At 42.2% G+C, this 24,987-nt stretch overlaps 1 protein-coding gene across 2 annotated transcripts in view; it reads right to left on the reverse strand.

The window, feature by feature from the left end:
* The window catches only part of NCEH1 (neutral cholesterol ester hydrolase 1), an 824,131-nt gene that overhangs the window by 289,058 nt on the left and 510,086 nt on the right, over positions 1-24,987 (reverse strand). The window lies entirely within an intron of this gene.

Below are 24,987 nucleotides of genomic sequence, written 5' to 3' on the forward strand. Positions count from 1 at the left end.
GTTCAGAAGCTAGCTGCTGCTGGAATACAAATAATAAGTTGGTGGCAAATGTAGGACTGGAATACAGAAGGCCTGACATCCAGTGTCCTGCACTGAACTACACTTCCAGTGTTTCACCCTTTTTTTCCAGTGATGGTCCTCTCTAACTTTATATTGTCAGTGACCCATTTGTGGAGAAGAGCAATTACGACGACAAGTTTTCATATCAGGGCTAGTCTAAAAATTCTGCTGTCTTAGCACCTGGAGTGCAATTGCTCTTAGTGAGGATCACCAGGGCCCTACAATTGTTCTCTGTCTTCTCCATTAATCTCCAAGAATACTGTCGGGCACTTCCCACCAAGAAATACTTCACCACTTATGGTGCACCTTGAATGCAGTTGAGCATACATACTGTAACTTCCTTTTGGTTTGATAAGACTGAGGCAGTTGGTTTCTAGGGACAACTGTCAAATAACAGAAGATCAACACACAAGTGTTTGTCAAAAACAAGAAAAGCCACTTTGTTGGTAATTTTTCTTTTTTAACCAATGTGACAAATGTACAAAGGCGATATTCTTGATTTGTATATCAAAGCATTCTTGTTAAAAATATGGTAGTGAGACCATTATAGGTACACCATTATCTCATTCATTATTTTTTTGACAAAGTATTCTTTGAGATGGGAGTTACTTAAAACTAACAGCAACATAAAAACATAGAAAGCTTTCAGCTGCCTTCTCAGCAACAGGAATTCAGATTCAAAGACAAAAGCTATACAATATTCGGGCTTCTGTTTTAAATGATCATGAAATCTGTTTTCTTCTTCCCTGGACAGAGAGAGCATTGAGAGTGAAGTGACTTGTCATGGTGTTGAATTTCAGAGAGTTAGCTTTTGAATAAATAGGATTTTCACTGTACCATTTTCTCTTTAAAACAACAGTGAACAAGGAATACTTCTTGAAAGGCTGCAGGATTCATAATTATGCATGAGTTGATGTAAACCCTTTTCTGTAGTAAGTGGAATGTTTTTGCTCTGGCCACTCCATTTAAGTGTTGACAATAATTTTATGTTCTTCAAAAAAAAGTATACCCTGAAGTCCATGATTTAGAATATACATAATGGGTTTTTGATAAAGTCAGTAACTAGGAACGCAAAGCAAGATTAGATGTGAAGTTTTGACCACAGAGCTTTTCTCAGGCAGTGGAAAAAATTGGTCAGAATTCATTGAGGATGAGGAAATTTCCTTAGTGAACGTTAAGAGTGGGGGATGAGATCTTGTACAGCTGTCTAGAGAGGTTTGGAGGGTTTCCCTGGAACACCATGCAGTGCTTACATAGTCATCAGCAGATTTGGGGGAAAAAAATCCAGCACGCACGCGCACGCACGCACACACACACACACACACACACGAATTGAGTTGTGTTTTTCCATTTGCTTGAATAACTTGGTATTAAGAGTCTTTATGTTAGATTTCTTGAATAGACTTGATATGCATGAGAAAAATAACTGAGGGATGTGTAGTTGAATGATCAGATATTGTTTGATTTTTATACTGGAAATGAAAACATCTCAGACATGCTGTAAGAAAAGAATTGTTAATAACAAAAGAACAACATCCACCCTTCCCCCCCCCGGCCAGAAGTTTGCCAAGAAGGATAGGACTCAGTCTGTTCTCCAGATTTGAGAGAGAGTAGAGCCTGGAGATGCATGGTTTAATGGACTAGGGTTCTGTTTGTTGATATATTCTTCATATTGTTAGTAAAAAGTCTGCATATTTTTCTGCTCTGTGCTGTCAAACAAGTGTGAGTTCTGGAAAAGTGAGGAGGTGCACTTCTATTTGTGGTACAAATGTGACAGTCTCCTGCTTGCGAACACAGACTTATAGATATGTGCCTGGGCAATGTCCTTTCTGGATTTTAGAAGGCAGCAGAATACGTCCTTGTGTGAATATATGCCTTTTCCATTATTTATCAAGATAAAAATGGCCTCTTGAAATTTAGTTGTGTTTTGAAAATCTACAGCAGAACAGACCACTTAGAAAATGTGCTCCATAATTAAGTTAGTGTGATTTTATTGAAGTAAATGGCTTCAGGTTGACTCCATGACTCCAGGTAAACTCCGGGCTTCTCTACACCGGCAATTAACAGTGCTGCAACTTTCTTGCTCAGAGGTGTGAAAAAACACCCCCCTGAGCGCAGCAAGTTGCAGCTCTGTCAAGCGCCAGTGTAAACAGTGCCCCAGTGCTGGGAGCTACGCCCCTCGTTGAGGTGTTGTTTGTTTTTTATTTTTTTTAAAGCGGCAACGCTTTAGTGTTGCCAGTGTAGGCTAGCCCCTATGACAGAATCTGTTTCTGCTCGTGTTCCTTCAGCTTCTACTCCAATTGTCCAAAGAGAAGCTGCTGCCAAGATGTCCTCGTTTGCTGTTACAAGTGACACTCTCCAGAACCTCACATGTCAACAGAGAATCCGTATAGTTTTGGTCCAAAAGAGATGGAACTGTGGTGGTACTGAAAGTCGCTAATCACTACTGTTTGCTTTAAAGCGGTGGAGTGCTGAAGTGGAAGGACTCCTTCAAAAAAAGACCTGGATCTAGAATAAGGTTTTTCACTCCATCGGAATCTGCTCTGGTTTCTTCTGTGCTGTGCAGAGTGATGTATACGTGCAGAAAATGTTGAAGATGAGAGAGAGAGAGACTAAACATGGTGAAGTGGGAACAATTGTGGGAAGTTATTCGTACATTGTGTAAGGCATTGCAGAAAACAAAAGCTTCCTGATGTTTTACCTGTGCAACAATATTTAGGAAATCTAACAAGTACCTTGTGTCTCATTGCTGAGGACAGCTCTAAGTTCTGAACATTTTTTGAAGAGCTTCAACATCTTGCTCTTTCTGATTGCTGGAATTATGGTGGGATTGTGTATCATTCCTACCCATGCACCGACCTCAAAAACAGCTTGCTTTTTATTTTTTACCACTTAATTTTCCCCACCTTCCCACTCCAGCCAAGTCTTTGCCCATTTCTTGAGGGGATTTCTAGCCACAGTTTTAGAAACTCTTAAAAGTTCAGAATTATTTCCCCCTATTTTCTCATAATTTGCACTTGTGAGTTCTAGTTGGATTAGAACCAGAATCACTAAAATGCAGCTGGAAAGCATGTGCTATGATATTTTTGTCTGAGACATAAATCCGGTGAGAGAGTCTGGTCTCAAGAAATTTCTCACCTTAGGCTTGCAGACTTGAGAAGTCTCAATCAATGTCAAGACTTTTAGACCCTTGTCTGAAATGGACAGTACTTCCCTATCCATTTGAAGATTATCCATGATTATTTTCCATGTCCTTTCAGCTAACCCATCCCTAGGACTGTATAATTCATGAGCCTTTGTTTTATGCTGTGGCAGGCTTTCTGGTTGTTTGTAACTGTTAAGTTAACCTGGGAATCAGTGGTGATAGATGGGAGTGTGGAAAGAAGAGAATTCTTGTATAGTTGTGGTATGAAAGGCTTTTCAGCAGGAGTGCTGAAAGAAATATCCTCCCTGTAATAGGAAGACAGGGAAGTTTACAGTTCCCTGCTGTTTCATTAGAATATTAGGTTGCTATGACAATATTAAAGATATTAGGATGATATTTGAGCTGGAAAAAAATGATTGAACATAAATTGAGTGCCCTGTTGTTTGCCTAGGATGTCTGTTAATATAATTAAGTGTCTCACTTATATAAAACACACAATTAAAATATGATTTTATTTTGGCATTTTTAAAATTAATTATATTGCGCTCGATGGAAGCAATTTATATGACGAGTAGCCTTTGTTTTTTTTTTAAATTGTTTTCAGTGCAGTTTATTCCAAGCTGTTTCTTTGTTGAGTAGAATTACAAAGAGGTGCTGACGTATACTCTAAACATTTACATGCAGGCATGTATAGTTTTCTGCAGACTTGAAAAACATTTCTCTCTTTTCAGGGAGAACTTGCCCTCTGAAGCATATGCAATATTATGCTTTAGGAGGGAGAAAACAGAATGGAGTGGGGAAAAATATTCCACAGCCATTGCAATGAAGCTCTCATTCCCCTGACCAAGTCAACATTGCCATTTACAGTTGGATCCATAGAGCTGCTTCCCTCATGCAAAAGCGAGCTTTCATCTTAAGTAATACTTATGACAGCTCTCAAAGAATACAGCAGAACTTTAAGTGCAATATTCTCAGGGATTTTAATGCAAATCACACATTGCTACACCCTGTTCTCCCATACACAGAAAATATACTCTTGAGTATCCTAAATAAAAGTGAAATTGGGGATATGCCTGTTGCATGAAGCTAGACAGTTATAGCCATCTTCTTTTTAATGGAATCCATTCACTTGAATGCATATTATGAAAACACAAATGGCATCACTCTGCCCCAGAGGTGTAGACTTCAGATTAAATATGGATATAAATAATTTTATTTTAAAGCATTTAATTTGAGTGCATTAAAGCTGGGTGTCATTGGGGAAATATAGACTGAAAACAGTCAACCAAGATGTACTTAACTGTCTCAGACATCCTTCACAATTACTTGTTTGTAGTTTTTATTAAAAATTGGGAGTCACAGTCATCTCTGGTGTAACTGTGGTGAAGTCAGTAAAGTTTAGGGATGAAGTTGGTCCAAAGGGTAGTTCGCTTTTAACCTCTCATTATTGCCCTGAATTTCTCAGAATTCTTCCCTTATTTGACTCCATTACATTAAAACAGGTTTCTTTTCCCTAGCTTTGCACTTTCGTCCATGCCTCTCTTTAGACCTGGAATGCCCTACCCCAACTGATCCATAAAGTAACTTACCCACCCTACATCAAATCTTTGTTCAGAACCCATTCTGACTGTGATGCCAACAGGATATACTGCCAAGTGATAATGTTAGGTAGACGGCAAGTACGGGCTTCAGTTATATATCTTGTGTGTTTATATTTGATAATTTATTTTTGTTTGTTTTTATAAATTAACCATCATGAAACCATCCAGCTGTGTATATAGGCGGCTTCTCTAAAAGCATGTTGTTAAGGTTTCTTGCAGCCTTTCTTCCTTTTTTCCTTCTGAGTGTTTGTTACAGCTGCTGTCTTAAATTAGACTATAAGCTCTTTGTGGCAATTACTTTTACTCTGTTTTTACAAAGCCTTGCACAATAGGGCCCTGGTTTCACTTGGGGCCTCTGGGCATTTCTGTAGTAGAAACTGATTTTTTTTTTTAAATTTTTTTTATTTCCTTTCATACCTTTTTTTGAAAAATTTGTTCAGTAAGGTTGTTACGCAGACTCTGAAAATAATGTGCTATGAACCGATAATTTTTGTTTGTGCAATAGCGCTCAAAGTGACCTTTCTGGAACTTTTCAGCCATTTTTCAATACTTGAAAAACAGTTTCCATAAGTTCTGCTGTTATCCGTCCTTTTTGCTCCTGCTTTTATTTAAAAGACTTTGGTGCCTCTTCATCTCCTCTTACCTTGAAAGTTGCAGTAAGTCCGTCCCAAAGTTGGAATATTAAGAAATCATCATTTACAAAGTTATTCATAACTTATTAACCAATAACTCCCACTTATTAGGAATGTTGCTCCTGAATGCATACTGGGCATACTGAGGGAAGGGCATCTGTTTCCACTGGCTCAGTGCCACTCGGCTCCATTTCAACCAACAGTACTGGTTTTTGTGTATTTTTTTTTTTTGAGTGGAGTCATTTTCTAGTTTAATATCAAAACTTGTCTAGTAATTGGCCATACATCTTATCACCAGGAACAGTACTAATTTAGTTTTGTTGACAACAGCTACCTCTGACTCCCACTGCACTATGAATGATGAATCAGCATCTCTAGAGGTGACTGACAGGAGACCCTGCAGCCAGATGTGCTGAATTAGCTTTGCAAGAGAAGAGTAGATTCAGAGGTAAAATAATGCCAGTTAAAAAAGGGACTGGAGATAGGCGGGAAGAGAACTGGTGCTAGATAGTTGCTCTTTCTAGCAAAACATTCTAGTTATACCTCAGATACCTTGGGCCTGATTCTCATTTACGCTGAGGGTGCTTTAAATTGTTCTGGCAATATAAGAGGCCTTGAAGAACAGGCCCGTGGGCTGCATTACTAACCTTCAAGATTGCCTACATCAGGGGTTTCAAACACGCGGCCCATGCGGCCTGCAGGGTTATTTTCTGCGGCCTGCAAGCTCCTCGTGGCCCTCCCCCAGCGTTTACCTAGAGCGGCTCCGGCCCGATGCCTGCTGGGGGCAGGGCAGGCTCCGTGCCTGCCCGCTCTTCCCCCACGCCGCTCCAGGAGCCTGCGGAAGGAGGGGTGCAGGGGTGTGTGTGGTTGTTGCTTCAGGCACTGCCCCCCAGCAGCTCCCATTGGCTGGAAACGGGAAACCACAGCCAATGGGAGCTGTGCCCCCCGAACCCCTCCTGCAGTTGAACCCCCTGCCCTGAGCCGCCTCCTGCACCCCAACTCACTGCCCTGAGCCCCCTGCTGCACCCCTCCTGCACCCAACCCCTTCCTACATCGCTACCCACTGCCCATAGGCCCCTGCTGCACCCTGCATCCTGACCCCCTGTAATGAAGCCCCCGCTGCACCGCGAACCCCTGCCCTGAGCCCCCGCTGCCCCTTGCCCCCGACCTCCTGCCCTGAACCCCTGCCACACCATGCACCCCTCCTGCAACCCAGCCCACTGCCCTGAGGCCCCTGCGGCACCCTACCCCCTGCTCTGAACCCCCTGCTGCACCCCACACCACTACCTTGAGCCCCCTACTGCACCCTGCACACCCTGACCCCCTGCCGCACCTCTTACCCTTCCTGCACCCCACACCCCAACTCCCTGCCCTGAGCCCCCGCCACACCCCTCCTGCACCCCCTGGGGTGGGGATTTCAGTGAAGGGGTTGAAATGGGGACAAGGAAGGGGTGGGAAGAGGCGGGGCAGGGGCATTGCCTCATGGAAAGGGTGGAGTGGGGGTGGGGCCAGTAAATGCGTCCCTTGGGCCAATGTACTAATCCTCACGTGGCCCTCGTGATCATTTGAGATTGAGACCCCTGGCCTAGATGCTGGTAAGACTGTTCTCATTTACTCATCGTTGTTCTTGGTGCTATACGGTCCTTGTCCTAATGATTTTACAAATTAGGAGCCCAGTTTGACTCCTCTAACTTCAGTGAGACTTAGATGTTCTGCTGTTTACATACATAGGTAAATTTATTACTAGATTTTCTTCATGAAGTGTTTTATTACACATAGGATGATTGCAGTTATTTGTAAGTAAAAAAAAAAAAAAAAGAAAGAAAAAAAATCAGACGTCTTGTATGATGATGACCATATTTTGGCTCAGGTCCGGTTTACAATTGTGTCAGTTTACTATCTGATACATTACACATCAAGGGTTGGGAGTTCAGTACACAGCAGGGTTTGAGGGTTCAGTCTTGCTTTTGCAAAATTATAGACTTAATATAATGGGTCTCTTCCAGCTCTGTTATAGGGCAATTTGAAGTTCAAAATTGTTTTGTTTTAGAAACTACTTCAGATATCTGCAGGTGCACTGTCACTTTGGAAGTGTCATCCAGAGGAGCATCATCTGACCGACTTATGACTCCATTATTCAACTCTCGAGATTCATTGGTAGAATTTTAGATTGTTGCCTTTTGAAAAATTGCTGATCTATCTCCAGTCTGGATTGTAACTATGAGCACTCATTCCTAGCACTTTGCATACTGTTGTAAATCAGGACTAACTCCATTGGCATTGCAGTCATGTAAAACTGGAGTGAGATCAAATTCAGCCCTATTTCTTCAACTTCACATTTTATTAATAAAAAGTGTTCAGTAAGTACCTTTTTGTTGTTGGTTTTCAAGTATCATTATTTTTCGTAGTCTGACATTTTACAGTTGTAACGAATATGAAAAAGCTGAGTCTTTTTCGCTTTTCCTCTTAAGATCCAATGAATTGCCCTTTTTGCCATGAGAGAGATTTTTTTTATTATTATTATTATTATTATTTTCAGTTGAATACATAATTTCTGTCTGTTATGTTGTGTTGTTTTAGTCCACCCTGAGACATACATAAAACCACCGAAAGGTATCGCATTTTTTTGTGTTGTACCATTTTGTACATTTTGCTCCACAAAGCAACTCAGAAAATCAAAGAAGTTATTGGAGCATTTTGCTCTCCGTTGTACCAAACTGAGGCAGCACAAGAGGATGTTTTATCTCTTCTGTTTTTGTCTCCTGATATTGGAAGGTATTTATTTTGTTTTATTCTGAAATCCAGGCAATTAGAGCCTGAGAATGTGACATTTACAGTAGTTCAACATTCCCAGTGTTAGAAATTCCTTCGGCTAGTGTACAGAGGTGCTCCATGCCAGTAGCTGGTCCACGTTCTCTATGTGAATGCCTGTTGTTCAGTCTCTGGGTGGAATGGGAGATTTGTGTGAAGTGGTTTCCCACAATAGTACAATGTGCTACTCACTGTCAGTACCACTTCAGCCCGAGGGCCAGGTTAACAGTAAATGGCTAAAGTAAAGAAGACTGCCTTGCAAAGAGGTGTGCTGAAAGCAAATAGTTAATGGAATCTGATATATTTATTTTCTATTGCTTGTTTGCTAGAGATGTACATAAACATTTAAATCTTGTGGGGGGAAAGTAGCTTTTTAGTTAAATTGATCCATGTCAATAGACTTAAATCAATTACTGTAGGTGAATTATGACTGGCTTACTGTTGATATTTTTGTGTGATAATAGAAAATATTAATAATTTAAATGAGACAAATGTTTTCATGATCTTAACAAACCAGTTTTACAGGGGAAGAGGGTAAGGTCGGAGTGGAGGATTGCATCGCTGAACTATGACATTAAGCTAACCATGACCCTAATTACTTTTCAGACACTAGCTGTGGGCTTAAAAAAATTTAGCATGTACCATATCTGCCTTCAGGTCTTTATATGAATATTACATGTGAGAAACATGCTTGTCTGTGATACAGATAGATAGCCTAAGGCTGGGGTTCTCAACCTTTTCTTTCTGAACTCCCACAGCATATTGTACTCACAGGATATTAAAACTCCAGAGCCCAGTGGGAGAACCTCAGGGCTCAGCTGCGAGGTGGGATGAGCTTGGGACTTCTGCCCCGCAGGGCCCCGGGGCTCTTGGCTTTAGATATAGGGGGAGTGCCAGGGTTTGGGGCTTCAGCCACGTGACTCCATTCCTGGCTTCGGCTCTGCAGGGCACTGGGGCTTGAGGCACCGCAGCTCCATTTACAACTTCAGCCCTGCGGGTGGTGCTGGTGCTTCCCATGGCTGTGCTCCTGGTTTCAGACCCGTGGGGCCCTGTGGCCTCCTGAAACCAGCTTGCGGCCCCCTGACTGAGAACTGCTTGCCTAAGTCCCTACTCAACTTTATGCCTTATTGACTCCAGTGGGAGGCCCAAAGTGTCACAGCGCACACTTCCTTCTGTGGCTTGCCAGCTCTGTAGCAATAAGCTGCAGAGTAGGATGGTCCTGCTTCCTTTCTGCCCTCTTTGGGGTGGTTTGTAGTAGTTCAGAAGAGCAGAGGGGTAGTGTGAATATGGTTCAATGTGCTCTTAACCCTTTCATCTTGTGAACTTGTATGGAAGCTGGCCACAATCTTGCCAATAAACATTGTTCTTGTTCTTCAAATGGTTTTTATTCAGGGAGCAGGAAGAGAGAAAGCTAATAAATATCCATATTTGAGGAAGTCACATGTAAGATTATGAAATGTATGAATGCTGTTACGTTTTATAAAATAATCATTTGGCAGAAATTTAAAGGGACATGCCAAAAAGGTCAAATTGATCCTGAGTCAATCTTAAAACTGTTATAATTTGTTAAACTCCACAAAATAGTTGAAAATTCAACAATCACCAATAGCCACTGCTGTGTAAGAAGGGTTAGGTCTGCCTGGTATATTTTTTAAGAGGCAGTATGGTGCATCCTGTGATCATTAGAAAAGGAGGAAGAAAGATGCTCTTTTTGGGGAGAAGGAGAAGAATACAACAGACAAGGAAAGACTATTTTTAGCTTCTAGGAGACATTTTTAAAGAGATAAGGAAAAAATTCTCATAAAATGGTAGTTGACAGTTATATCTTAAAGTTGCACTTTATTTTATTTGTAGTTTGGCTGTCTGTAGTTTCAGTGATACAAGCCTATGACAGTTTGAATGACGCTGTCCATTAAGCACTGTTTTCATTTCACAGAGCAATGATGTATCTATAAAGTAATTGATTTTTTCAGGACAGCAGGTTAATTTAGTTATCATACAAATATATGCAAATGAGAATGCTGTGAATCCATGGGTTGTTCCCCACGGTTAGTGGAGTTCTTCTGTTCAGGTGTTCTCATTATAGATCTTAAATGATTTTATCAGGCCAGATTTGCTCCTGGTGTAGCTTATGGATGTGAAGGAGTTTGTTGTCATTCTGTCTTATCTGAGTTTATATCCCTTTTTGGCATGTAAATGTTGTAGCGCACACACACACACACTTGTAAATTTTCAACACTGCACAAGGTATCTTGGGACAATAGAAAACAGCATGGAAAAAGGCTAGCAGAACTGCATTATATTTTTAATGATTAAGGACTCCTCTGTGTACCAGCCTGCTGACTTTGTTCTGGTACTTCGTCAGAGGTATCATACACTGATTAGTTTTAGTTGCCTCACAGTATAATGCCATTTAAACTAAGATCCTCATTCTTAAACTTCTCCTTTCCTGATGTGCTGTGGTAGTCATGATATTTGCAGCTAGTTAACAACACAACATGTTGGATGTTCTCTGTGCCTCCTTCCTGTATAATTGATTTATTGAATGCCAGGTTCTTTTCTAATTATTTTGGCTTCAATAAATGATAATAGTGCAAACATTAGACTGGAAAAATTGATTCTCAAAAATGATATTGTGCACAAAATTGACATTTTTGCTGGGATAGACGTTAGAACAGTGTTTAGCACGTGGGGTTATTGTAAAGTTTCACTGAGTAAATTAAAATGCCTGTCCATGAGATAGAATGGTGTAACCTATTTAGATAGAGATGTGTCAAAGCTGCAAATTTAAATACAGATTTTGCTCTTCACCTCTTTCCCTAAATTCAAAGTTAGGAGCCAAGTTGCTGGTTTATGCCCATTTCTAATGCATGTAGTAATCTATTCATACAGTACATGAGATTGTACTGGAAAATGATTCTTTCCCAAATACAGGAGGCTTAATTCACAAATGATGACTACGCTGGCTCTAATTCTGAACTTGTGTGAGTGCAGCCACTTTGAAGTCACTGTTCAGATTGGACTTCTAGGGTGGGATTTTCGAAAGCACCTAACTGATTTGGGAACACAACTTCTACTGACTTTCAAAGGGAATCAGAGGGACTGGTGGTCGAAAGTCAGGTGTAGAGCTGGTTGGAATATTTTTAATTAAGCTTTTGTTGTTTTTGTTGAAATATGCTATTTAGTAATGTATTGATTTTAATGAAGTCTCTGAGGGGAAAGTTTCTGAGGTTCAGGCTGGACTTTCCAATGAGAAAGACAGGCCTGAACTGAAAACTGACTTGTTAAATAAAAAAATTGGAAGTTTTGACAAGATTACATTTCATGAAAATGTTCAAAAGGTTTTATTTTGTTCCAGTGTGTGTGTGGGGGGGGGGGTGGGGGTGGGGGGGGAGAGGAAACCAAACTTCAAAAATTATTTTGAGAAAGGAATTGTCCTCCATCTAGCTCTGTATAGGTGCTTTTGACAATCTCAACCATTATCCCCTGTTTTAAAGTCATAATACACCATTTAACCAACCACATTTTGTGTATATATATATTTTTAAACTTATCCACTTGTTTTCATTTATTTGAGTGTTTTCTACAGGGCAGTTCTGATAGGGTAATCTGATATTTGTGACACTGTTGTAGAGAAACAATGGCCATCCATTTTCTAAAATGCCAGTTAGTTTTTCAATCAGACATTCCTGGGTCTTATATTCTTTTTGAAAAGAAATAAAGGATGAAGACCAGTTTGGCAGAAAGATCTGTCTTATTCTAAACAATCCAATTAAAACATATAAATTGTTACAAATAGGGCTATCTCTTGGATTGCTTTCAGATTAACCTACCATGTTTGCAATTAGACGTAGAAAGAATGCTTTTAGGTTTAAGTCGTCTTTCAGACAGATGTGATTTAACTAGGCTAATGAACATACATCAGACAAGAAGACAAATTCCAGACTATTTGTTCCCTGACCAGCCAGCTGTGTGCATACCTCCAGGTACTGCTCATGTCTCAAGAGGCTTTTCCTACATGAACAATTATCACTGCTCCTGCTTGTATTCAAGTGGCAAGCCATGGCAAGAGTTTTTCTTGCATACAGCTACACTTGCTGCAAAGTCGGAGTATACTGTTCACTTGGAATAAAAACAGAATTACATTGTATGTGTTGATTTAGATACATTTTGTGAAACATGTTTTTAAATAATATTTGAAAAGCTGGCTGGATTCATTAACTGGGGTTTGTAAAAGCATTTTGAAGCTAGTATGCTGGTGCTGAGTATTATTAATAACAACCCATAAAAGAAGCACTTTAGGAAGGTCAGAAGCCTTGCTAATGGGAAAACTTGAAGTGGCTGGGTGCCTAATGTGCGCTTTTCAGTTCTCTTTCTCCAGCAGATGCAGTTCAAAATCATCCCAGTTGAAAAGCCCTAATCTTATCATGTTGGGAATCTGACTTCTCTAATTAGCGAGACAGAACTACTGTGCTACAAATGCTCATACATTTAAAAGAACTAGCATGCTTTCTAGAAGTGTACTAAACTGTACCAAGGAAACATTCCTTTTTATGGAAAAATACTTTGCACTGCAGTTATTGCCTGTTCAATACAGGAAAGTGAAATAAAATGAATTTTTCCCTTACCACTCCTCCTTTTTATTTATTTACTTTTTTTCTTACTGCAAGTACTTCTGGAAACATTTGAGTACTAGTTCTTATGAAGTGCCAGATAACACGTCTCAGATACTAATTCCAGTGACTTCAAGGAGACAAATCTTGAAAAGCACTGATCGTTAGCAGAGGTCTGAATTTCTCAAGGTTTGGCCTCTTTGCACGTAAGGGTGCTCATCACCTCCCAGGATCAGACACTTAGGGCAGGTCTACACTAAAAATGCTGCAGCCCTCCCGTCGACAGAGCGCTGTCTGCACTGCGGGTTAGGTTGGTATAACTATGTCACTCATGGGTGTGGAATTTTCATAGCCCTTGCGATGTGGTTATACCATTGTAAGTTTGTAGTGTAGACCTGGCCTTATTTTTATATTATCTCTTAACTTCTCTGTTTTGCCAGCATGATATATATAGCCTCTGATAATTTCCTGTGAAGTTAAAATGTCCATACTGTCCCTGGCTACTTTGCTTTTGGGTAGGTGTTGGCAATGAGCAGATCGGAAGGATGTGAATTAACTTCCTGCAGAAGATGGTTAGAGTTGCTGGAATGTAAATGGTGGGGAGGAGAGTCTTTTAGATTATATGTATACTATACGTATCTTAAAACATTCAGGTGCACATTCAAAATGGAGAAAATCCCCTCCCGTCGTGTGCATCTATGTGAGAATTACAGCCAACTAGATTTATCTTCTTCAGCTGTTACCATGAGAGTTGTTTTCATTTGAGATTCTATTATGTTACTTTTTTAGCCAGTCAGTACTTATCTAAAAGCTATTTCTAGCATCTCTGGGTGGGTCAGGAAGTGCAACTGCATTTGCAGAGTCAGGATCCTGAAGCGTGAGTCAGGATGATTATTTTTTAAAGGCAATACATGTCTTGGAATAAAAAGGTAGAACAGAATTGTTGCAGAATTCTTTTGGATAAAACTGGTATTTTGGAATACGATGTGTGGTGGACCCAGATTTGGTTGTTTGGATTTCTTTCTTATGGCAATATAGCGCTATGTTCACTTCATCTTGAAGTAATTTTCAAATTTTAAAAACCAATTGTTTAAAAGCTATGCATTTTAAAGGTAATTGAGGAGGAAGTGTTCTGCAACAATCCTCTTCTGTTTTTGTCATGCAGCAGTCTCTGGGGATCTATGGTGGAAATAATGTACAATCTTAAACTCATGTGTGGTGATCTAAGAAATGGGATGATCTAGTGGTTTGAGAACATGACGGAAAGCTAGGAGCTCTTGAATTCTAGAGTTCTCCAGCTCTCTGCTCATTGGGTTACCTTGGGCAAGTCACTGAGATTTTCTTTGCCTGTTTCTCCATCTGTAATATTAGTATAGTACCTACTTACCTGTCTTGCAGGGAGGTTGTGAGGATTAATTAGATAATGTTTGTAAAGCACTTTTGAAGAGAGAGAGGACTGCATTGGCAGCAATCCCTCAGAGTTTGAGGGTGATTGTCTTCCATAAAATGATAGCCAGTTATTGCTGGTGGATGCACAGGTAGCTAATGAGACCAATCCGGAATCCACATATCTTGTCACAGTTGGGGCAGACATTTCCTGGTGGAAAGGTTGGATCTGGATTGTTGAGTCAGGCTGTGGTGCATTCTTTCCTCTCCCATTTCTCTATTTCCTGTTGTCTTTGTTGGATCCCTAAATACTGGAATCCTTGAAACATGCCCCAGTGGATTGTGACCTTGATGTGGTGCAATGGCTTGTGTGTTTCCATGGTCCTGAGAGCAATGCCATCAGGAGTCTCTGTCATTCCAGGCAGAATCCTCCAAGGTAGCAAGGTGGAAGGTGAGGTTCGAGATGACCAGCGATACAATTCCCTCCTCCTCTTTCTCCCTACTTGGCAAGTCCTCAGTGGCAGAGCAGGTGGATGAAGAGACAGTTTCTCTTAATAGTTGTGAAGGCAGATAAAGGCTGCAACAGGATGAAGGTCTCCAGTCATCTTGGTTTCCTTGCCTTTGGATTATGATCCTCCTCCTGGCAAGTACTGTGTGGACACTGATGTGCAATGGTGTCTCATGTTACAGGAAATCACATACAGTCATCTTCCAGATTCCAGTCCGACATCTCTGGTGATCATCAAGTGGTGTCGGGAACAGGATGGTGATGACCGGAAACTCCTTGTCGTGGACTGGCATGGGGTCGATGCTTCCCGTACTATGAATGGCATCATTTACTCTCTCGCTGACCTACCTCTAGACGTCGGTCCCCATCGCCGGCACCCTGGGAACGCTTCCCATCTTATTGCTGGTCCCACGGGCACCATTCCCCCTGATGCAGGTCTCCCAGGCACCGGGACCACTCTCATCGGTACAGTCACCAGTCAGTTATGCCTGGCCAGCAATCGCGGGTAGCCACTACCAGTAGACAGACTCAGGCATTCACAGCTCCTCCCTGGTTGCCGAAAAGTGGTTCATCTGGCATGAAGTCCCATTGCCCTGGTCTCAGTGGTGGGATTGGGCACTGGAGCCTGCTCTGTCATCCACAGCACCGCAGTGGCAGCAAGCCCAGTGGCCAATGCAGTGGCTGTATTGGGGAGCATGGGGCGTTCCAGTGATGACGATGACCCCTTCTCATTGCTCCTTGGTGGCTGCGTAGGAGCAACAGATGGTGGTCCTACTGGTATTGGGCCCAGTACTGGAAGCCCGTTCCGAGGTCAGGATCTCATACCCATTCCTAAACTTCCCTCTCCTGCAGCAGGCAAGCCCTCAGCGCCTGCACCGGAGACCAAGTCTTCCTCGTCTTCCCCGTACAAAGAGGGTGTGGAACCTTCCAGAGCTAGCCCCCCAGATGACTTTAGGGAGCATCAAGCCCTTCTCCCAAAAGTAAAGAAGCCAAAAAACTCAATTTATTTGGCAGAAAAATGTATTCAACAGCCAGCCTACAATTCCAGGTGGCAAACCATCAGGCCCTGCTGGGCCAATATAATTGTTATCTTTGGGACAGTCTTAAAAAGTTCCAGGATTCCCTTCCTCATGGTCAGGCTCAAGAGTTTGGCACCTTGGTAGAGGAAAGTACCGCGGCAGTCAGATGTTCCCTGAAAATGACATGGGACGTGGCGATGAGGGTGGTCGCATCGGCTATAGTCATGTGTCACAGTTCCTGGCTCCAGATGGTGGGCCTCTCCCAGGAGATGCAGTCCTCAATTCAGGACCTCTCCTTTGATGGAATTGTGCTGTTCTCTGATTAGACGGACACCAGGCTACATGGGTTGAAGGACACTAAGGCTACTGTTCGCTCGTTGAGCATGCATACCCCCACATTCTGCTAGAAAGCCATTCTGGTCCCTGCTGTCATCAAGACCTTGGAAAGCCCGTCAGGGATCTTCAAGAAGAAGGGACGTCGGGTTTAGCCGTTGCCACCCTCCTTCCTCCCGCTTGCCAGCCCAGTCTGGACCTGCTAAACACCTAGGGGGCCAAAAGCAGTCATTTTGAGGGTGCGCTCGAGGGCAACATCCCAGTCATCTGTCTGGATCTTGCCTATCCTTTCCTCAATCATCATTCTCCTTACCGGTTGGTATGGTAATGGGTTACGTCGGACCACTGGGTCCTGGACATAGTATCTCAAGGCTATAACCTGCAGTTTTTGGATATCCCTACTTTCCCCCCTGTGTCCCCGTCCCTCTTCAGAGATCCCTCTCATGAGCAACTCCTGGTTCAGGAGGTCAACAAGCTCCTGCAATTGGGGGCTTTGGAAGTGGTTCCTCAGGAAATGACAGGAAGAGGATTTTATTCCTGATACTTCCTAATTCTGAAGGCCAAGGGGGGCCTCAGACCTGTCCTGGACCTGTGTGGCCTCAACAAGTCTCTCAAGAAGGTGAAGTTCCTCATGGTCTCCCTGGCCTCCATTATCGCTTCCCTGGATCCAGGGGACAGGTATGCTGCTCTCAATTTCAGCGATGCTTACTTTCATGTCTCCATATTCACTGGACACACACATTTCCTGCATTTCACAGTGGATGGGTGCCACTTCCAGTTCATGGTGCTACCCTTTAGCCTATCCTCGGCCCCCAGGGTGTTCACTAAATGCGTGGTGCCAGTAGCAGCTTACCTCAGACGTCAAGGGATCCAGATCTTTCCTTATCTCAACAACTGGCTCATCAAGGGCAGGTCTCCAGAGCAGGTGCAAAGAAACCTCGTTCTGCTGCCCTCCACCTGCAGCGACCTGGGCCTGTTAATAAACATAGGAAAGTCAACGTTAATGCCGGTCCAGTGCATAGAGTTTATTGGAGTGGTTTTTGACTCTGTGTCAGCCAAAGCCTTCCTTCCGAAAGCACACTTTCAGGCCATGTCGGATCTCATAGCCCATATCAGGAGGTATCTGATCACCACGGCCTACACGTTTCTGCGATTGATGGGCCACGTGGCAACATGCACTATGTGGTCAGTCATGCCTTGCTTCATTTTGAGACCCCCACAGATGTGGCTGGCAATGGTTTACGTTCCCAGCAGGCTCCTCCTGGACCAAGTGGTCACGGTACCGAACCATCCTCTTGTCCATGGGCTGGTGGCTGGGTCCCAAGTCAGTGCTTCAGGGAGTCCTTTGTGTCTTGGATCACGGCCTGTATCCGTTACTGCTATGAGCTGGCGAAGGTACCCCTGTCGACAACTGTGACGGCTCATTCCACTAGAGCGCAGGCACCTTTAGTGGTCTGACCTGGTGCAAGTGTCAATCCAAGAAATTTGTCTTGCCACCTGGTTGTCTGTTCACACGTTTGCGTGGCTTTGGCAGAGCACTGCTATGAGCTGCATGATGGTGAACTGTGAGCCCACCTCTATTGATACTGCTTGTGAGTCACCAAGAATGGAATCGACATGAGCAACAACTCGAAAAAGAAAAAACGGTTACCTACCTTTCAAACTGTTGTTCTTTGAGATGTGTTGCTCGTGTCCATTCTATTACCTGCCTTCTTACCCTTCTGTCAGAATTTCAGCAAGAAGGAACTGAGACGGTGTGGGCTGGTGGCTCCTGATATATCGCAGTATGAACGTGGCACTCTAGAAGGTACCACAGCTGGTCCTATGGTTACCACTAAGGCAAAAATCTCTGCTGACCGCATGTGTGTGCGCATGCACACCTAGAATGGAATGGCCACAAGCAGCACATCTTGAAGAACAGCAGTTACACTAGAATTGTCTATTTTTTATAGAAACCAGTTCATAAAGCTCAATATTTAGAAGAACTATTACTTTGCTAGGTTCTAATTTTGAAATTCCGTCTGCCTTAGCTGGAAGAAGCTTTTTAGTTTTGTAAAAGAAAGGTGGAAATATCATGAATTATCTTGACTTGTAGCATAATTAAAGTGAAGTCAAAACTTTCTAAGAAAAAATAGACCATTAGGCTACCTCAATATGTTTAAACTCCTCTTGGAATTTAAGGATAACTGTGTCTTAACACATTGGGTTGTTAATTCATCATACATGGAACTTTGTTTTGGATAGTTCTACTTTGTTCTTCTCTGTGTTTTTTTTAAGTTTCCATCTGTTGTCACATGCAACTACTATTTGTATTACTAATTCGCATATTGAATCAATAAGGAAACTTAAGGATCATCAACTTATTTTGTGAGGGGTAGGACATTGCATTACAAAGTAGAAGATCAGGTTCACAGTGTTGACTAGTAAACATCAAAAGTTTTGGAAGCTCAGTTTGGGTGGAGAAACATCCGAAAGCTTGGATGCTTATCCTTACTTCCTTGGTCAAGAAACTGAGCTGGAAACCTTATGAAATTTCTAGTATTTCCTGGACATAACTAGCTTGGAAACACAGCCTCTCTCACTGAATAGTGGTATTTCCGCATCCTGTTCCAGCCAAACCCAGGGAATGCAGACACACAGGAAATATTTTCTAAAAGTTTAAATTTATTCAGCTTTTTAGAACTAGAAAAAATGTTGGGGTTTTGTTTGATTCAGGCTTTGGGTTAGTATATGGTGGTTCATATTTTAAGCAAAGTGGAGAAGTTCTCATGTCCTGAACTCTGAATTTGTTTTCCTAGCCCTTTGGTCTGGCTTTTTCTTGCAAGTAGCGTGCTTGACTTCTTAGAGACAAAGTTGATCACAGGGCTTTTATACTGACCTGTGTATGTCAATCAAATTAATGAAATTGGTTGTGTGAGACCAACTGTTGCATTGTGTGAGGGATGTTGGCAAATTTGAAAGATACATTGTTTCTCTTGTTAATCAAGAATCAATAAGAAAGAGAAACCTAATGGGTCAATCTATACCCAGCAATATATATACAGCAATATCGTCAATCTATCCAACTACACACTCAGGACAGACTTTTCTTCTGGGCTATCTCGGGGACTCTCTTTCTGCCCTGCCACCCCCACCAACATGATACAGTTCTGTGGCGATCTGGAAGCCTACTTTCGCCGTCTCCGACTCAAAGAATACTTCCAGGACAACACTGAACAGTGCACTGATACACAGGTGCCCTCCCACCAACAGCACAAGAAGAAGAACTCCACATGGACTCCTCCTGAGGGTTGAAATGACAGTCTGGACCTATACATTGAATGCTTCCGCCGGCGTGCACAGGCAGAAATCGTGGAACAACAACATCGCTTGCCTCACAACCTAAGTCGTGCAGAGTGCAATGCCATCCACAGCCTCAGAAACCACCCTGATATTATCATCAAAGAGGCTGATAAAGGAGGTGCCGTTGTCATCATGAACAGGTCTGACTACCAAAAGGAGGCTGCCAGACAACTCTCCAATACCAAATTCTACAGGCCACTTCCCTCAGATCCCACTGAGGAATACACTAAGAAACTACAGCATCTACTCAGGATACTCCCTACACTAACACCAGAAGAAATCAACATACCCCTAGAGCCCCGACCAGGGTTATTCTATCTACTACCCAAGATCCACAAACCCGGAAATCCTGGACGCCCCATCATCTCGGGCATTGGCACTCTCACTGAAGGACTGTCTGGATATATGGACTTCCTACTCAGACCCTATGCCACCAGCACTCCCAGCTATCTCCGTGACACCACTGATTTCCTGAGGAAACTACAATGCATTGGTCACCTCCCAGAAAACACCATCCTAGCCACCATGGATGTAGAGGCTCTCTACACAAACATCCCACACACAGATGGAATACAAGCTGTCAGGAACACTATCCCTGATGATGCCACAGCACAACTGGCTGCTGAGCTCTGTGCCTTTATACTTACACACAACTATTTCAAATTTGATGACAATATATATCTCCAGATCAGTGGCACTGCTATGGGCACCCGCATGGCCCCACAATATGCCAATATCTTTATGGCCGACCTGGAACAATGCTTCCTCAGCTCTCGTCCACTCACGCCCCTTCTCTACCTACGCTACATTGATGACATCTTCATCATCTGGACCCATGGGAAGGAGACTCTGGAAAAATTCCACCACGATTTCAACAGCTTCCACCCCACCATCAACCTCAGCCTGGACCAATCTACATGGGAGGTCCACTTTCTTGACACCACGGTGCAAATAAGTGATGGTCACATTAACACCACCCTATATCAAAAACCTACCGACCGCTATGCCTACCTTCATGCCTCCAGCTTCCATCCCGGACACATCACATGATCCATTGTCTACAGCCAAGCACTGAGGTACAACCGCATCTGCTCTAACCCCTCAGACAGAGACCAATACCTACAAAATCTCCACCAAGCATTCTCAAAACTACAATACCTGCACGAGGAAATAAGGAAACAGATCAACAGAGCCAGACGTGTACCCAGAAGCCTCCTACTGCAAGACAAACCCAAGAAAGAAACCAACAGGACTCCACTGGCCATCACATACAGCCCCCAGCTAAAACCCCTCCAACGCATCATCAAGGATCTACAACCTATCCTGGACAATGATCCCACACTTTCACAGGCCTTGGGTGGCAGGCCAGTCCTTGCTCACAGACAACCTGCCAACCTGAAACATATTCTCACCAGTAACTGCACACCGCACCATAATAACTCTAGCTCAGGAACCAATCCATGCAACAAACCTCGATGCCAACTCTGCCCACATATCTACACCAGCGACACCATCACAGGACCTAACCAGATCAGCCACACCATCACTGGTTCATTCACCTGCACATCCACCAATGTAATATACGCCATCATATGCCAGCAATGCCCCTCTGCTATGTACATCGGCCAAACTGGACAGTCTCTGCGGAAAAGGATGAATGGACACAAATCAGACATTAGGAATGGCAATATACAAAAACCTGTAGGAGAGCACTTCAACCTCCCTGGCCACACTATAGCAAACCTTAAGGTGGCCATCCTGCAGCAAAAAAACTTCAGGACCAGACTTCAAAGAGAAACTGCTGAGCTTCAGTTCATCTGCAAATTTGACACCATCAGCTCAGGATTGAACAAAGACTGTGAATGGCTTGCCAACTACAGAACCAGTTTCTCCTCTCTTGGTTTTCACACCTCAACTGCTAGAACAGGGCCTCATCCTCCCTGATTGAACTGACCTCGTTATCTCTAGCTTGCTTGCTAGCATATATATACCTGCCCCTGGATATTTCCACCACATGCATCTGAAGAAGTGAGTATTCACCCACGAAAGCTCATGCTCCAAAACGTCTGTTAGTCTATAAGGTGCCACAGGTTTCTTTGCTGCTTTTACAGATCCAGACTAACACGGCTACCCCTCTGATACCTAATGGGTCAGTGTCTGAAACTGGTTCTAAAACTTTAGGGCTTGATCCATTAAAGTCTATGGTATAATTTCAATTGGGACTTCAATTGTATCTACACTAGGGCTTTCTGGTGAAAATTTCTCACCATTTTTAGAAACCTGGTGCACTTCCACCTAGTGTAGAGATGGTTCCTGTGGTTGCCAGTGATTTCAAAAGCATGCTATCTAACCCTGCAGAGAACAGGTCTAGATGACTGTGTTGGAAGATGCCAATGGCCAACAGTGCCCTGTCAACAACCAGTGTTGCTGTTATTTGTGGAGTTGCATCAGTATTGGCAATAGGAGGAAACTTTTCTGAAAAAAAGACTAGTGTAGACATGGCCGTAGTGAGAATGCAACTACTACGCTTTAAATAATGACATTCAGCAAATATACATCAGCACATTGGTTTGTTGTGCCTGGAGTGGTGAAATTTATTATGGAAAAATATAGTTTCAAACTTCAGTCTATGTTTAAACAAATAAAAATGGCATGTGCATTATTTTGAGATAAAAAATGTCTCTTTTAAAACTCAAACTTCCAGATTCAGATTGGATGGATTTGTCATGTATTTGCACGTGCATTTTAATGTGTTTATAATGGCTTCTGTCAGCCTTGCAATCCTTTCAGAACTCCTTCATGAAGTTATAGATATACCTTAAAAAAACAGGAATGAATTGAGGATATATGTGCTCTAGATGGGCTTGCCAATAAATGCCAGAAAAGGCTCCGTATTGTGAAACTGTCCTCTATGTATGATTGGTGAACTCACATTGAAAGTCTTTATGGACCAGGGATACAATTAGCTGTTCCATGAATTAATTCACTTTAATTGGAAAACAACTAGAGTCATGTTTTTTCCTAAGTGATCTGTACAACCAGGACACAAAATGGTTACAACTAGGTTTTGGAGGACCTTGGTTGTATTGCCAATTCCCAGCAATTAATAATGAAGAATTGTGGGACCTCCAAAATTTTGAGATTTAAAATAATTTTGGAGTTTGAGTTATGTTCTGGGTTTTGAACTTGTAGGGTTCATGTTTTCAAACTTTTCTCAACAATCATGAGGGCTAGAAAATTAAAAAAAAAAAAAAAAAAAAAAGCTGAGATTTTCATGTAATCACCTGGCTCCAGGATCTGTGGGCTTTAAGAAGCCCTTGAGATACTGCAAGACTCGCAGTAAAAATTGTGAGAGTTGGCAAAACTGCCTTGGTGAGGAAAGGTGGGGGGGCCCTCAAGCAGACATGTGTCACTCACGTGACAAGTAGAGAAGACTTTATCAACTGCCAGCTTTACGTTTCAGAGCCAAGGAGATTTTGGAAGATGATGGATGGATTGGATCATGGTGCTTGATGTTGTGAGCCAGGGAGATATTTGGTTTCCAGATTCCTTTTTCATGTGTGTAGTCACTGTGGGTCAATATGTGGGGAAAATGGTATAGGGTTGTGATATAGGCCCACACTAATGCTTGACCCAGGCCTAGAATGAGACTTAAAGCGCAAAGACATGGACTTATTGTTTAGCTGATCACTAGTTGATATATGGCTGCCTTTTGTGTGTTACATCACGTTACTCTTCAAAACTTGGTGAGAATTTGAGTCCTATAATTGAGTCTCACATAAAAGTAGGAGAGTCTTTCATTTTGAAATAGATGTCCTCTATTTATATCAAGTTGGAGTGACAATTAGAAAAGCTGTATTTTCAGAGTAGTGAGAACATCAGAAAGAACTATGTGAATCATGCAAAATTTGGCATCAGCTACATCAAAATAGCCTTTAGAGATGTATGCCAGAGGAATGGTAATGGTGGTGAGCAGGACCCTTGTTTTAGAAGAGATATAGGTTGGTTCACCATTACTTTCTATGTGTAAAGATATGTGACATAAGAGTGAAAGGTTCAACACTATTCAGTTTAAGGGGTGCAGAGTTTTAAATAGTCACTTTGAACATTCTCATTACACAAGTGGGCTGTCACAGTTAATCAGAATATTCACTCATGGTCTGATTTATTCTCTGGTAGTTAGATTGCTCCACCGCTGACTGGATTTTAATGTTGAGCTCTGAATGGGCTCATTTTCAACAACTCTAAGTAAATAAGCATATAATGGTGAAGAGAGAGCATAGTTCAGTTTCCCATCCATTTACATTTAAACATGGCTTTTAAAAATCTAAATTTAAATATTAGCAGCAGGAAAGGGAGTGGCTTAGTGATCTGTGTATCAGGTTATAACTATCTAGACTCCATGGAACCACAGGTTCTAATCCTGGCAGGGGTGACTCAGCTTCTTACCCTTCCTATAGCAGATAAATTGAATTCCACACTATTTATGTTGTATAGCTCTTGTAGCTGTAACTTTAAAAAGCAAAGTCCTGTCTATTCCACGGAGACATTGGATCCTACAACACTCTCCACATCAATAGGGTTTCCTTTGTTGTGTTTTCCCCCAAAATTTCCCTTCTGTGTAGAGCTGTTCAGCATTGTGTGTGCCAATTACCTACCTGGTTACTGCACTTCACCACAATTGATAGGTTTTCCAACTGAATTTTATTGATATTGTATATTATTCATTTGTAAGCATTTTGGATTCTTTGGCATGAAAGGCATTAAATAAATTCAATTAGCATTAGAACCATGGGGATTTGTGCAAAAGTCTGCTTCCTTTGTCAGGGTAAACTGTTGACTTTAGGTCCTGTCGTCGTTTATTCGTTAAGGAACTGGATTATTGCCTTTTAAAACAGCATGGTGTTACTATTAACACTGAATTATAAAACATCTTATTACAAAGCTTTCATCTGATTTTTAGCAACTTTTCTTATATAACACTCCAGATAATTATCTACGAGGGATGGTGGTATAGTGAAGGTGGTGTGTTTAATTACAAATTCTTCTTACGTGCTTTCCTGCACACTGGTCCACATTCTACATGTTGGATAAGATTCTAGGCAAGAGCTTTCTTTTCACTTATGTCATAGTTAAGTGGGGACCACTGAACACTGAAAGTTTGCTCTCTTTTCAATTCGTGTTGTCTGTAGAAGTGCTATCAAGAGATTAAAAGCACTTGGCTCTTGCTGTACAGGTCTGTCTCATCTTACGCTGGGGTTACATTCCGCAGTCGGCGCCTAAAGTGAAAATCGCGTATAGTCAGAATTACATTGAGTGTAATGGCAGGTGGAATCGCCTGCATACAGATTTAGAAACAGTGTTTAAATTATTTTTCTCTTTTTTTCTTGTTTTTGCCAACCGTGTAAAGCTGCAATTGCGCATGTTAAATGCGTCTAAGATGCGACAGACTTGTATCTCAATGTCAAGAGTAATAGAATCTCTTATGAGTGTTAAATATGCAAAGGAAGCAGGTTCCAGTGTGAGCGTTGTGTTGT

The sequence above is a fragment of the Gopherus flavomarginatus genome, chromosome 8 (genome assembly GCF_025201925.1).
Source record: "Gopherus flavomarginatus isolate rGopFla2 chromosome 8, rGopFla2.mat.asm, whole genome shotgun sequence".
NCBI lineage: Eukaryota > Metazoa > Chordata > Testudines > Testudinidae > Gopherus > Gopherus flavomarginatus.